Source organism: Oreochromis niloticus, linkage group LG10 (assembly GCF_001858045.2).
Source record: "Oreochromis niloticus isolate F11D_XX linkage group LG10, O_niloticus_UMD_NMBU, whole genome shotgun sequence".
Classification (NCBI taxonomy): Eukaryota; Metazoa; Chordata; class Actinopteri; order Cichliformes; family Cichlidae; genus Oreochromis; species Oreochromis niloticus.
Window position 1 is genome coordinate 2174624 of NC_031975.2, and position 15171 is coordinate 2189794.

A 15171-nucleotide genomic window follows, 5' to 3' on the forward strand; every position below is an offset into this window, starting at 1 on the left:
TTGTTTTAACATATGGCATGGCTATTAATATATTAAAAGATGGAACTTAATACCAATCCCATATTTCGAGTCACGTATTGATACAGTCAAAATGAAGGTTTTGCCTAGGATGCTTTATTTGTTCCAAACACTGCCAGTTGAAATAACTGATAAACAATTTCAGGAGTGGGACAAATTAATTTCCAGGTTTATATGGCAGGGAAAAGACCACAAATTAAGTACCAAACTATGCAGTTGGCTAGGAATAAAGGGGGGTTGGTGTTGCCATGTATGAAAGATTATTATGTTTCAGCTCAACTGAGGACCCTAGTGTGTTGGTGTAATGTAGATTACCAAGCAAGATGGATAGAAATAGAAATAGATGCCTCAAGAGATTTTCCAATTCAGGCAAGCTTAGGGGACATGACACTTATTAAAAAACAAATTAATCAAGCAAACCAATGGATTAACCTGGCTTTAAAACTCTGGTTACAGTTTCTTAACAAGAATGATTGGAATGAAGAGGCTAGGATCTTAAGATGGTACGCTTACGACCTTGATTTTTTTACCCAATAAGTTAGATGTGAGATATAAAAACTGGGCAGGACAAGGCTTAATGGCATTCTGTATGTTTTATGATAAGGGAACTCTTAGGAACTTCCAGTCAATAAAAGATCAATACCAGTTAAGCAAGACAGATTTTTTCAGGTTTCTCCAAATCCCGCATCATTTACATAACTTTATACCCAAGAGAACAGATCTTTTCTCTCTTCCTGTTCTGAATATATTTGTTAAGGCATCCTGGTCTCAAAGTGATTTCTAGACTGTACATTGGTTTACAGGAGGTTAAGAATTTGAATACAATTTACATCAAACAAAAATGGGAAAGGGAAACAAATATGGTAATCTCAAATGACATTTGGTATCAGCAATGTGCTTTATAGTGGAGAATCTCTAGCTCTAATATAAGGAGGTGTTTTGGCTGAAAGAGTCTTTGCAGATTTTTTATTACACCTGCACAAAGTAAACATTATTCCAACTCCTCCAGCAGCTGGAGAAACTGTGGGGCCCAAGGAGTAAAGCACCTCCACTTGTTTTGGTCCTGTCCATTGATAAACACTTTTTGGGTTTCGATTCATTCTGAGTTACAGACTATTCTTAGTATGCAACTTCCCTTTAATTGGGACGAACTCTTGTTTGGGTGTTTATACTCAGTATTGTGGATAAAGTGATCAAGCTGTTATATGGCATTTTGAGTGTGGCTGCCCGAAAGACTATCACTAAGAAATGGCTAAGTGTAAAAATTCTGTCACTAAATGACGGGCATGAGGTTGTTTATGGGTTGTTTAAAATGGAAAAAATGACATTCTCTAACAGATTTCAATATGACACATTTGTTGAGATTTGGGACAAATGGAAACATTACCTTCTGTCGAGGCGTCTCGAATTTGTATGAACCTCCGTAATCCTGCATCTTATATTTTTGAATTGTTATATTCATATGTTAACTAGTAGGTACACCCCTTGTTTTTTGTTTATTCTTGTTTATACAGTTTGTGTTTTATTTTATGTTCCCTATTAAAAAAATGTATACTTTTGTTTTTGGTAAATTCAAAATAATAAAAAAAGAGAATGGAAAAAAAATTTACATATGGCATAGAAACTGAACATTTAACAGTGTTTCCTGAAAACCCTCTGCTGTCTGATCATTTCCTGATAACATTTACATTTACAATAATTGATTACACAGCAGTGGAGAGTAGACTTTATCACAGTAGATGTCTTTCTGAAAGTGCTGTAACTAAGTTTAAGAATATAATCCACCCACTGTTATCATCTTCAATGCCCTGTACCAACACAGAGCAGAGCAGCTATCTGAACGCTACTCCAACAGAGGTCGATTATCTTGTTAATAATTTTACCTCCTCACTACGTACGACTCTGGATACTGTAGCTCCTGTGAAAACTAAGGCCTCAAATCAGAAGTACCTGACTCCGTGGTATAATTCTCAAACACGTAGCCTAAAGCAGATAACTCGTAAGCTGGAGAGGAAATGGCGTGTCACAAATTTAGAGGATCATCATTTAGCCTGGAGAAATAGTTTGCTGCTTTATAAGAAAGCCCTCCGCAAAGCCAGAACATCTTACTACTCGTCACTGATTGAAGAAAATAAGAACAACCCCAGGTTTCTCTTCAGCACTGTAGCCAGGCTGACAAACAGTCAGAGCTCTACTGAGCCAACAATCCCTTTAACGTTAACTAGTAATGACTTCATGAACTTCTTCACAAATAAAATTTTTATCATTAGAGAATAATTTCCCATAATCAGTTAACTTCAATAATTAATTCCTCCAAACCATCAACGTGTCTTTTAGACCCCATTCCTACAAAACTGCTCAAAGAAGTCCTGCCATTAATTAATGCTTCAATCTTAAATATGATCAACCTATCTCTAATAATCGGCTATGTACCACAGGCCTTCAAGCTGGCTGTAGTTAAACCTTTACTCAAAAAGCATCTCTAGACCCAGCTGTCTTAGCTAATTATAGGCCAATCTCCAACCTTCCTTTCATATCAAACATCCTTGAAAGAGTAGTTGTCAAACAGCTAACAGATCATCTGCAGAGGAATGGCTTATTTGAAGAGTTTCAGTCAGGTTTCAGAGCTCATCACAGCACAGAAACAGCTTTAGTGAAGGTTACAAATGATCTTCTTATGGCCTCTGACAGTGGACTCATCTCTGTGCTTGTCCTGCTAGACCTCAGTGCAGCGTTCGATACTGTCGACCATAATATCCTATTAGAGCGATTAGAACATGCTGTAGGTATTACAGGTACTGCACTGCAGTGGTTTGTATCATATCTATCTAATAGACTCCAATTTGTACATGTAAATGGAGAGTCCTCTTCACCCACTAAGGTCAGTTATGGTGTTCCACAGGGTTCAGTGCTAGGACCAATTCTGTTTACATTATACAGGGAGTGCAGAATTATTAGGCAAATGAGTATTTTGTCCACATCATCCTCTTCATGCATGTTGTCTTACTCCAAGCTGTATAGGCTCGAAAGCCTACTATCAATTAAGCATATTAGGTGATGTGCATCTCTGTAATGAGAAGGGGTGTGGTCTAATGACATCAACACCCTATATCAGGTGTGCATAATTATTAGGCAACTTCCTTTCCTTTGGCAAAATGGGTCAAAAGAAGGACTTGACAGGCTCAGAAAAGTCAAAAATAGTGAGATATCTTGCAGAGGGATGCAGCAGTCTTAAAATTGCAAAGCTTCTGAAGCGTGATCATCGAACAATCAAGCGTTTCATTCAAAATAGTCAACAGGGTCGCAAGAAGCGTGTGGAAAAACCAAGGCGCAAAATAACTGCCCATGAACTGAGAAAAGTCAAGCGTGCAGCTGCCAAGATGCCACTTGCCACCAGTTTGGCCATATTTCAGAGCTGCAACATCACTGGAGTGCCCAAAAGCACAAGGTGTGCAATACTCAGAGACATGGCCAAGGTAAGAAAGGCTGAAAGACGACCACCACTGAACAAGACACACAAGCTGAAACGTCAAGACTGGGCCAAGAAATATCTCAAGACTGATTTTTCTAAGGTTTTATGGACTGATGAAATGAGAGTGAGTCTTGATGGGCCAGATGGATGGGCCCGTGGCTGGATTGGTAAAGGGCAGAGAGCTCCAGTCCGACTCAGACGCCAGCAAGGTGGAGGTGGAGTACTGGTTTGGACTGGTATCATCAAAGATGAGCTTGTGGGGCCTTTTCGGGTTGAGGATGGAGTCGAGCTCAACTCCCAGTCCTACTGCCAGTTTCTGGAAGACACCTTCTTCAAGCAGTGGTACAGGAAGAAGTCTGCATCCTTCAAGAAAAACATGATTTTCATGCAGGACAATGCTCCATCACACGCGTCCAAGTACTCCACAGCGTGGCTGGCAAGAAAGGGTATAAAAGAAGAAAAACTAATGACATGGCCTCCTTGTTCACCTGATCTGAACCCCATTGAGAACCTGTGCTTCTTAATTCAGATCAAACTGAGGTTATTGTACTCGGCCCTGAAAATCTTAGAAATATGGTATCTAACCAGATTCTTACTCTGGATGGCATTACCTTGGCCTCCAGTAATGCTGTGAGGAACCTTGGAGTCATTTTTGACCAGGACATGTCCTTCAACGCACATATTAAACAAATATGTAAGACTGCTTTCTTCCATTTGCACAACATCTCTAAAATTAGAAACATCCTGTCTCAGAGTGACGCTGAAAAACTAGTTCATGCATTTATTACTTCCAGGCTGAACTACTGTAATTCTTTATTATCAGGATGTCCTAAAAACTCGCTGAAAAGTCTTCAGTTAATCCAAAATGCTGCTGCAAGAGTCCTGACAGGGACTAGAAAGAGAGAGCATATTTCTCCTGTTTTGGCTTCCCTTCATTGGCTTCCTGTTAAATGCAGAATTCAAAATCCTGCTCCTCACATACAAGGTCTTAAATAATCAGGCCCCATCTTATCTTAATGACCTTGTAGTACCATATCACCCTATTAGAGCACTTCGCTCTCACACTGCAGGCCTACTTGTTGTTCCTAGAGTATTTAAAAGTAGAATGGGAGGCAGAGCCTTCAGTTTTCAGGCCCCTCTTCTGTGGAACCAGCTTCCAGTTTGGATTCAGGAGACAGACACTATCTCTACTTTTAAGATTAGGCTTCAAAGTTTCCTTTTTGATAAAGCATATACAGTGGCCTGCAAAAGTATTCGGCCCCCTGAGTCAATACTTTGTAGAACCACCTTTTGCTGCAGTTACAGCTGCCAGTCTTTTAGGGTATGTCTCTACCAGCTTTGCACATCTACAGACTGAAATCCTTGCCCATTCTTCTTTGCAAAACAGCTCCAGCTCAGTCAGATTAGATGGACAGCGTTTGTGAACAGCAGTTTTCAGATCTTGCCACAGATTCTGGATTGGATTTAGATCTGGACTTTGACTGGGCCATTCTAACACATGGATATGTTTTGTTTTAAACCATTCCATTGTTGCCCTGGCTTTATGTTTAGGGTCGTTGTCCTGCTGGAAGGTGAACCTCCGCCCCAGTCTCAAGTCTTTTGCAGACTCCAAGAGGTTTTCTTCCAAGATTGCCCTGTATTTGGCTCCATCCATCTTCCCATCAACTCTGACCAGCTTCCCTGTCCCTGCTGAAGAGAAGCACCCCCAGAGCATGATGCTGCCACCACCATATCTGACAGTGGGGATGGTGTGTTCAGAGTGATGTGCAGTGTTAGTTTTCCGCCACACATAGCGTTTTGCATTTTGGCCAAAAAGTTCCATTTTGGTCTCATCTGACCAGAGCACCTTCTTCCACATGTTTGCTGTGTCCCCCACATGGCTTGTGGCAAACTGCAAACGGGACTTCTTATGGTTTTCTGTTAACAATGGCTTTCTTCTTGCCACTCTTCCATAAAGGCCAACTTTGTGCAGTGCACGACTAATAGTTGTCCTATGGACAGATTCCCCCACCTGAGCTGTAGATCTCTGCAGCTCGTCCAGAGTCACCATGGGCCTCTTGGCTGCATTTCTGATCAGCGCTCTCCTTGTTCGGCCTGTGAGTTTAGGTGGACGGCCTTGTCTTGGTAGGTTTACAGTTGTGCCATACTCCTTCCGTTTCTGAATGATCGCTTGAACAGTGCTCCGTGGGATGTTCAAGGCTTGGGAAATCTTTTTGTAGCCTAAGCCTGCTTTAAATTTCTCAATAACTTTATCCCTGACCTGTCTGGTGTCTAAATCCAATCGAGAATCTGTGGCAAGATCTGAAAACTGCTGTTCGCAAACGCTGTCCATCTAATCTGGCTGAGCTGGAGCTGTTTTGCAAAGAAGAATGGGCAAGGATTTCAGTCTGTAGATGTGCAAAGCTGGTAGAGACATACCCTAAAAGACTGGCAGCTGGAATTGCAGCAAAAGGTGGTTCTACAAAGTATTGACTCAGGGGGCTGAATAATTACGCACACCCCACTTTCAGTTATTTATTTGTAAAAAATGTTTGGAATCATGTATGATTTTCGTTCCACTTCTCACGTGTACACCACTTTGTATTGGTCTTTCACCTGGAATTCCAATAAAATTGATTCATGTTTGTGGCTGTAATGTGACAAAATGTGGAAAAGTTCAAGGGGGCCGAATACTTTTGCAAGCCACTGTATTTAGGGCTGGACCAGGTGACCCTGAATCCTCCCTTAGTTATGCTGCACTAGGTGTAGGCTGCCGGGGATTCCCATGATGCATTTACATGTGTTAATAGACCTCTCTGCTGAATCATACTTGTTATTAATCTCTGTCTCTCTTCCACAGCATGTCTTCATCCTGTCTTCCTTCTCTCACCCTAACCGGTCGCAGCAGATGGCCCCGCCCCTCCCTGAGCCTGGTTCTGCCGGAGGTTTCTTCCTGTTAAAAGGGAGTTTTTCCTTCCCACTGTCGCCAAAGTGCTTGCTCATAGTGGGTCATATGACTGTTGGGTTTTTCTCTGTATGTATTATTGTAGGGTCTAGCTTACAATATAAAGCGCCTTGAGGTGACTGTTGTTGTGATTTGGCGCTATATAAATACAATTGAATTGAATTATATATGTATACATATATGTGAGTAAACTATATGCATGGTGTATGCGTAATGTTGAGACAATGCTGGTCTCACTCCGATTCTTTTTGTCTTGGTAGAGATCATGCAGAGATGTTTCCATGTTTTACACAGTCCTTTTTTTTTTACCCATTTTCCTTTCAGATGCATCTGGAGATCAGCACACTGCCTGGCATGCAGTCCTATGCTAAAGGCTGATCTAAAGAGTTTCACACAACAGCTACAGTTATAGTCTCTGGTCTCCGGGGTTGATTGTCCTCCTGCCCTGCACCCCAGTTCTTTGTTCCTATTCCAGGCCTATTTTCTATTTTGTATTCTTACATCCATCAACCGCCATATTGTAATATTGCAAGCAATCCCAAACTATAGTCTCTTTAACTCTGATGTATATTAACACTAGATTTGCTAACCCTACGCAAATTTGCGTAAATCCCCTGAACCTAAAACCTCCTAGAATTACTGACTTTTTTATTTTCTGGCGCAAGTCCCTGAGATTTTCACAGGTCGTCAGCTCGATTTTCCTCATGCTTTTGTTGTGCAAACCACCTATTGCACATTTGTATTTGTTCACTCAGAGTAGCTCAGATCCAAGGCAGGAGAAAAATCTGTGTTACAACCCTCAAAAATGCCTGCCATATCTTTACAAAATATCCCACACATTGACTGACCTGCAAATATGAAAGACACACATTCACAATATATGGAAAAACAAGTCTGTTTAATTTATAAAAAATTGTGTGAAAACAGAATGAAAAGTTGCTAATACAATGACATGAGTGACACGCGACCATCTAATAGTTCCTCTCCGTGAATCGCTACCTTATCGTGGTGGAGGGGTTTGTGTGTCCCAGGGATCCCAGGGCCTATGTTGTCTGGGGGCTTTTGCCCCCTGGTAGGGTCTCCCATGGCAAATTGGTCCTGGGTGAGGGACCAGACAAAGAGCGACTCAGAAGACACTTATGAAGAGAACATTGAGGGAACAGTTTACCCTGCCCGGGATAGGGTTACCGGGGCCCCGCCCTGGAGCCAGGCCTGGGGAGGGTGCCCGAGGGCGAGCGTCTGGTGGCCGGGCCTTAGTCCATGGGGCCTGGCCGGGCACAACCCGAAGAAGAGACATGGGCCAATCTTCCCGCAGGCCCACCACCCGCAGGAGGCGCCATAGGGGTCGGGTGCATTGTGTGCCAGGCAGCAGCCAGGAGCGGAGGCCCTGGCGGACTGATCCCCAGCTGCCAAGACTGGCAATAGGGACATGGAATGTCACCTCTCTGGTGGGGAAGGAGCCTGAGTTAGTGCATGAGGTTGAGAGGTACCAGCTAGATATAGTCGGGCTCACCTCTACGCATGGCTTGGGCTCCTTGAGAGGGGCTGGACTCTGTCTCAGTCTGGAGTTTCCCCTGGTGAGAGGCAGCGGGCTGGGGTGGGTATTCTAATATCCCCTCGGCTTGCTGCCGGTACGTTGGGGTTTTTCCCGGTGGATGAGAGGGTTTGTTCCCTGCGCCTCAGGGTCGGGGAACGGGTCCTGACTGTCATCTGCGCTTATGCGCCGACTGGCAGTTCAGAGTACCCAGCCTTCTTAGAGTCCCGGTGGGGGTGGGGGGTGGGGGTGGGGGGTGCTGGAAGGTGCTCCACTTGGAGACTCTGTGGTCCTGCTGCTGGGAGACTTCAATGCTCACGTGGGTAACGACAGCGAGACCTGGAGGGGTGTGATTGGGAGGAACGGCCTCCCTGATCTGAACCCGAGCGGTGTTTTGTTATTGGACTTCTGTGTAAATCACAGTTTGGCTATAACGAACACCTTGTTCGAACATAAGAGTGTCCATAAGTGCACGTGACACCAGGACGCTCTAGGCCGCAGGTCGATGATCGATTTTGTAATCGTATCACCAGACCTGCGACCATATGTTCTGGACACTCGGGTAAAGAGAGGGGCTGAGCTGTCAACTGATCACCACCTGGTGGTGAGTTGGATCAGGTGGCAGGGGAGGACGCTGGACAGACCCGGTGCACCTAAATGCGTAGTGAGGGTGTGCTGGGAATGTCTAGCAGAGGCCCCAGTCCGCGAGATCTTCAATGCACACCTCCGGCAGAGCTTCAACAGCATGCCGAGGGAGACTGGGGACATTGAGTCCGAATGGACCATGTTCAGCGTCTCCATTGCCGAAGCTGCTGCATTGAGCTGGGGCCGCAAGGTGGTTGGTGCCTGCTGTGGTGGTAATCCCCGAACCAAATGGTGGACACCAGAGGTGAAGGGAGCCACCAGGCTGAAGAAGGAGTCCTATCGGGCTTGGCTAGCCTGTGGGACTCCGGAGGCAGCCGACAGGTATCGACAGGCCAAGCGGAATGCGGCTTGGGCAGTGGCTGAAGCAAAAACTCGAGTGTGGGAGGAGTTCGGAGAGGCCATGGAAAAAGACTTTCGGACTGCCTCGAAGAGATTCTGGCAAACCGTCAGGCGTCTCAGGAGGGGAAAGCTGTGATCTACCTGCACTGTGTATAGTGCTGGCGGAGCGCTGCTGACATCGACTGAGAAAATTGTCAGGCGGTGGAAGGAATACTTCAAGGACCTCCTTAATCCCACTGACACGTCTTCCGAGGAGGAAGCAGAGTCTGGGGATGAGGGGAATGACCCGCCAATTTCCGGGGGCGAGGTCACTGAGGCAGTTAAACAACTCCTTGGTGGCAGAGCCCCTGGTGTTGATGAGGTCCGCCCCGAGTTCCTGAAGGCTCTGGACGTTGTAGGGCTGTCCTGGTTGACACGCCTCTGCAATGTTGCGTGGAGATCAGGGGCAGTACCCCTGGACTGGCAGACCGGGGTGGTGGTCCCCATCTTTAAGAAGGGGGACCGGAGGGTGTGTTCCAACTACAGGGGATCACACTCCTCAGCCTCCCTGGGAAAGTCTATGCCAGGGTGCTGGAAAGGAGAGTTCGTCCGCTAGTTAAACCTCAGATACAGGAGGAACAATGCGGTTTTCGTCCTGGTCGCGGAACACTGGACCAGCTCTTTATCCTCTCAAGGATACTTGAGGGTGCATGGGAGTTTGCCCAACCAGTCTACATGTATTTTGTGGACTTGGAGAAGGCATTCGACCGTGTCCCTCGGGGTGTCCTGTGGGAGGTGCTGCAGGAGTATGGGGTGTCTGGCCCATTGCTACGGGCCATTCGATCCCTATACAACCGTTGCAAGAGCTTGGTTCGCATTGCCGGCAATAAGTCGGACTCGTTCCCGGTGGGTGATGGGCTCCGCCAGGGCTGCCCTTTGTCACCGGTTCTGTTCATAATTTTTATGGACAGGATTTCTAGGCGCAGCCAAATGGCGGAGGGCTTTCACTTTGGTGGCCTCAGAATCTCATCTCTGCTTTTTGCGGATGATGTGGTTCTGTTGGCTTCATCGGGTGAAGGCCTCCAGCTCACACTGGAACGGTTCGCAGCCGAGTGTGAAGCAGCGGGAATGAGGATCAGCACCTCCAAATCTGAGGCTATGGTTCTCAGCCGGAAAAGGGTGGAGTGCCCACTCCGAATCGGGGATGAGTTCCTGCCCCAAGTGGAGGAGTTCAAGTATCTCGGGGTCTTGTTCGCGAGTGATGGGAGAAGGGAGCCGGAGATTGACAGACGGATTGGTGCTGCGGCTGCAGTGATGCGGACGCTGCACCGGTCCGTCGTGGTGAAGAGGGAGCTGAGTGTAAAAGCGAAGCTCTCAATTTACCGGTCGATCTACGTCCCTACCCTCACCTATGGCCACAAGCTGTGGGTAGTGACCGAAAGAACGAGATCGCAGATACAAGCGGCAGAAATGAGCTTCCTCCGAAGGGTGGCTGGCCTCTCCCTTAGAGTTAGGGTGAGAAGTTCGGCCATCCGGGAGGGGCTCAGAGTAGAGCCGCTGCTCCTCCACATCGAAAGGAGCCAGCTGAGGTGGTTCGGGCATCTGACAAGGATGCCTCCTGGGCGCCTCCTGGGTGAGGTGTTCCAGGCATGTCCCACCGGGAGAAGGCCCCAGGGCAGACCCAGGACACGCTGGAGAGATTATATCTCTCGGCTGGCCTGGGAACACCTTGGTGTTTCCCCGGATAAGCTGGAGGAGGTGGCTGGGGAGAGGGGGGTCTGGGCTTCTCTGCTTAGGCTGCTGCCCCCGCGCCCCGGTCTCCGATAAAACGGATGAAGATGGATGGATGGATGGATGGATGGATGGATGCATATTTGCAGATGATTTTTTCCTGCATTTCTCTAACTCAAACAATATTAATGAATATATGCATACATTTCATGGCAAAGATCTATCCCTTCAATGAAGTTGGCAGAACCCAGACCAGATGAGTGGACCAAACCTCCATCTTCAACTGGTGCTGTAATGAGGTCCAAAGCTTTGTGCAAGGTGTACCGTTTGGCAGATCTGGGTTTTTGTGCAATCATCAAGTGATGTTTCAGTGAATTTCTTCTCTCGTCTTTTGTTTTTCCTCCTTTCCTTTCTCTTCTTCGTCTTCCTTTCTTTGAGTGTCTGTTTGCTTTGAGGTTTTTCACTTTTTCCTTCGGAGCATTTGTTTCCTGACTTTGTTCCTGCTGCTTTTAGTGGATGCAAGCTCCTCTGTAGAAAGAAACACAATAGATATTATATTCCAACAAACAATCAATCACTCTGAAACAAGTTATTAGGACCATAAGTGACATCACTGTAAGGTATAATGATCAGTCAAGGCAGCATACCTGCAGCTGGTTGCTGATGAGTTTGAGCCCCGATGAGCAAGCATTTGGTGACAGCAGGAAGGAAAAAGGGGAGGAAGACTATACCATATTAATAATGTTGGCATAATGATAATAGGAAGGCCCCAACCCCGCCTTCCTAATGTGGGAGCCAACCAATAGGACCACTCCCTCCATAACTGCGACCAGTAAGAGCACGATCATCACCACCTAACAAGGTACCAGTGGTATGAAACACACACTTGTTGCATTCCACTTGTAAGCACAATCATAGTGGGTCACAGGCTGAACAAATATCCACAGGTGGTACGTGGCAGTCAGGTGAACAGGTCGCTGGTGGCAGGAAACTAAGTCAGTGCATCAGAGGGGGAAAGCCGAGATACAGTTTGTTAGGACGGGGGACTGTGGGTTTGGAGGATGGGTGCAACACTGAGTGTCCAGGAGCAAAATTCAGTGTTTGGATTGTTTTCTAGGTCTCCCATCTTCCTCTTCATCATTCTCCTCCACCCTTGGCTCCATCATCATCACTGTCGCTGTCGTCAGTGTCACTGTGATCGGTGTCACTGTCAGGACCACTCTCAGGGACACTGTCGCTGTCACTCAGCCTCCTCGTTATCCCAGAATGACCTCATTTCTTCAGCTATGGGATCTTCAGCTTGTTGGGCTGGGTTTATTTCCATTTCTCCTGCTGGGATCTCTGCTCTGTTATTGAGCCAGGGTTCTTCAACTTGAGGTGGATTTATTTCTATGCCTGCTGCTGGAACATCAGCCTCTTTCTCATCAGCCTCATCCTTCTGAAAATTGTCCTCCTCATCATCATCTTGTTGCAGTTGATTAATAACTTGACCCATAATACGGAGGTTTTCTTAAGTTAAGAGGCCACGCAACACACCGATCTCAAGCCAGTGGACCATCGGGTGAATTGCTTCAAAATCTGGATACTGCAGCAGTTCAAAAACCGGTTCATCGACTGCTACCCCTACAACAACAAATAGAGAAATATATTATTGTTGTCACTGACATGATGCCAAAACTGTCCACAAATTCCAATTTGTGCAAGATAACTACATAGGGAACAAAGAAACAATATTAATGAATATATGCATACATTTCATGGCAAAGATCTATCCCTTCAATGAAGTTGGCAGAACCCAGACCAGATGAGTGGACCAAACCTCCATCTTCAACTGGTGCTGTAATGAGGTCCAAAGCTTTGTGCAAGGTGTACGGTTTGTCAGATCTGAGTTTTTGTGCAATCATCAAGTGATGTTTCAGTGAATTTCTTCTCTCGTCTTTTGTTTTTCCTCCTTTCCTTTCTCTTCTTCGTCTTCCTTTCTTTGAGTGTCTGTTTGCTTTGAGGTTTTTCACTTTTTCCTTCGGAGCATTTGTTTCCTGACTTTGTTCCTGCTGCTTTTAGTGGATGCAAGCTCCTCTGTAGAAAGAAACACAATAGATATTATATTCCAACAAACAATCAATCACTCTGAAACAAGTTATTAGGACCATAAGTGACATCACTGTAAGGTATAATGATCAGTCAAGGCAGCATACCTGCAGCTGGTTGCTGATGAGTTTGAGCCCCGATGAGCAAGCATTTGGTGACAGCAGGAAGGAAAAAGGGGAGGAAGACTATACCATATTAATAATGTTGGCATAATGATAATAGGAAGGCCCCAACCCCGCCTTCCTAATGTGGGAGCCAACCAATAGGACCACTCCCTCCATAACTGCGACCAGTAAGAGCACGATCATCACCACCTAACAAGGTACCAGTGGTATGAAACACACACTTGTTGCATTCCACTTGTAAGTCTGTGAAGGTTCTCAGTCATCCAGGTCATCGTAGTCAAAGGAGTTTGCGAAGAAAAGCGTCTGGACTTCTTTGAGTTGCTTGAAGACGTTTCACCTCTCATCCGAGAAGCTTCTTCAGTTCTAAGGTCAAATGGCCGAGAGTCCCAGATTTAAACCCAGTGGGAGTATCCCCCCAAAGAGGGACAAAGGACCCCCCTGGTGATCCTCTAATCACACGCGCCAAGGTGTGAAAGCGGGTGTGGTACCTAATCAGCCAGGGTTTTGGGTGAGCTCATTGTGAAACCTGGCCACACCTTGTCATGTGAATTCCTGAGGTCAGATGGCCCAGGATGTGAGTGGGTGTTAAGGCGTCTGGGGAGGGAACTCAAAACTGGATTATAGATGGCCGACAGTTGGTGTCGTAAACCGCCACCTCTGTTCAAAGATGGTCGCTCACAGTGGACATAGATGGCCTCTTTCACTCCTCTTTCAAACCATCTGTCCTCTCTGTCCAAAATGTGAACATTGGCATCCTCGAAAGAGTGACCTTTATCCTTAAGATGCAGATGGACTGCTGAGTCTTGTCCCGTGGAGGTGGCTCTTCTATGTTGTGCCATGCGCTTGTGAAGTGGCTGTTTGGTCTCTCCAATGTAGAGGTCTGGGCATTCCTCGCTGCACTGTACAGCATACACCACGTTGTTAAGTCTGTGTTTTGGAGTTTTGTCTTTCGGGTGAACCAGTTTGTGTCTGAGTGTGTTGCTGGGTCTGAAGTACACTGGGATGTCATGCTTGGAGAAAACTCTCCTGAGTTTCTCTGATACACCGGCTACATAGGGGATGACAACGTTGTTGCGTCTGTCTTTCTTATCCTCCCTCGCTGGTGTCTGATCTTCTTTTCTGTGCCTCTTTGCTGACTTTATGAACGCCCAGTTCGGATAACCGCATGTTTTCAGTGCTTCCTTTATGTGTGTTTGTTCCTTCTTTTTCCCTTCAGGCTTAGAGGGAACATGTTCTGCCCGGTGGTGTAGGGTCCTAATTACTCCAAGTTTGTGTTCCAGAGGGTGATGGGAGTCAAAGAGGAGGTACTGGTCCGTGTGTGTGGGCTTCCGGTAAACTTCAATGTTGAGGTTGCCATTCTCTTCAAGGTGCACAGCGCAGTCCAGGAAAGGCAAGCAGTTGTCCTTTGTGTCTTCCCTGGTGAACTTGATGTTTTTATCCACGGCGTTAATGTGCGCAGTGAAGGATTCCACTTCTTGTGTCTTGATTTTGACCCAGGTGTCATCTACATATCTGTACCAGTGGCTGGGTACTCTCCCTTTAAACGAGCCAAGAGCCTTTCTTTCCACTTTCTCCATGTAAAGGTTGGCTACAATAGGTGACACGGGGGAGCCCATGGCACAGCCATGTTTTTGTCTGTAGAAGCCTTCGTTGTATTTGAAGTATGTTGTGGTAAGGCAGAGGTCTAACAGTGTGCAGATCTGATCGGGTGTGAAGTTGGTCCTGTCTTCCAAGGAGCTGTCTTCTTGTAGTCGTTTTCTGACAGTCTCCACTGCTTCCGTGGTGGGTATGCAAGTGAAGAGAGAGACTACATCAAAGGACACCATGGTTTCATATGGATCCAGGGTAAGTTTCTGGACCTTGTCGGTGAAGTCGGTGGAGTTCTTGATGTGGTGTGGGGTGTTCCCCACGAGAGGCGTGAGGATGGTAGCAAGGTGTTTTGCAATGTTATAAGTGGCTGAGTTTATGCTACTGACTATGGGTCTGAGTGGGACCCCTTCCTTGTGGATTTTAGGAAGTCCATAAATGCAGGGTATGGCATCCCCTGGATAAAGGCGGTGATATTTGAGGCGGTCAATGATTTTGTCCTTTTCAAGGTCTTGAAGGCAAGCTATAACTTTCTTTTGTAGCTGCTTGTGGGGTCTCGTTTTAAAGCTTCGTAGGTGTTGTTGTCACTGAGGAGAGTAGTGATCTTTGTGTGGTAATCTGTTGTGTTTAGGACCACGGTGCACCTTCCCTTATCCGCTGGTAATATGGTGATGTTGTGGTCTTTGCTCAGGGAAGCGACGGCCTTCTT

General features: G+C 46.2%; 1 long non-coding RNA gene across 1 annotated transcript; it reads right to left on the reverse strand.

Annotated features, from left to right (window-relative positions):
• Positions 1-11003: 11003 nt before the first annotated feature.
• On the reverse strand, positions 11004-13187 carry LOC109203784 (uncharacterized). Its single transcript, XR_002063482.2, has 4 exons — positions 12858-13187; positions 12415-12738; positions 11310-12285; positions 11004-11190 (listed from the first exon to the last, which is right to left on the reverse strand). It is a non-coding gene; the product is annotated as an uncharacterized LOC109203784 (long non-coding RNA).
• Between the last annotated feature and the right edge of the window lie 1984 nt (positions 13188-15171).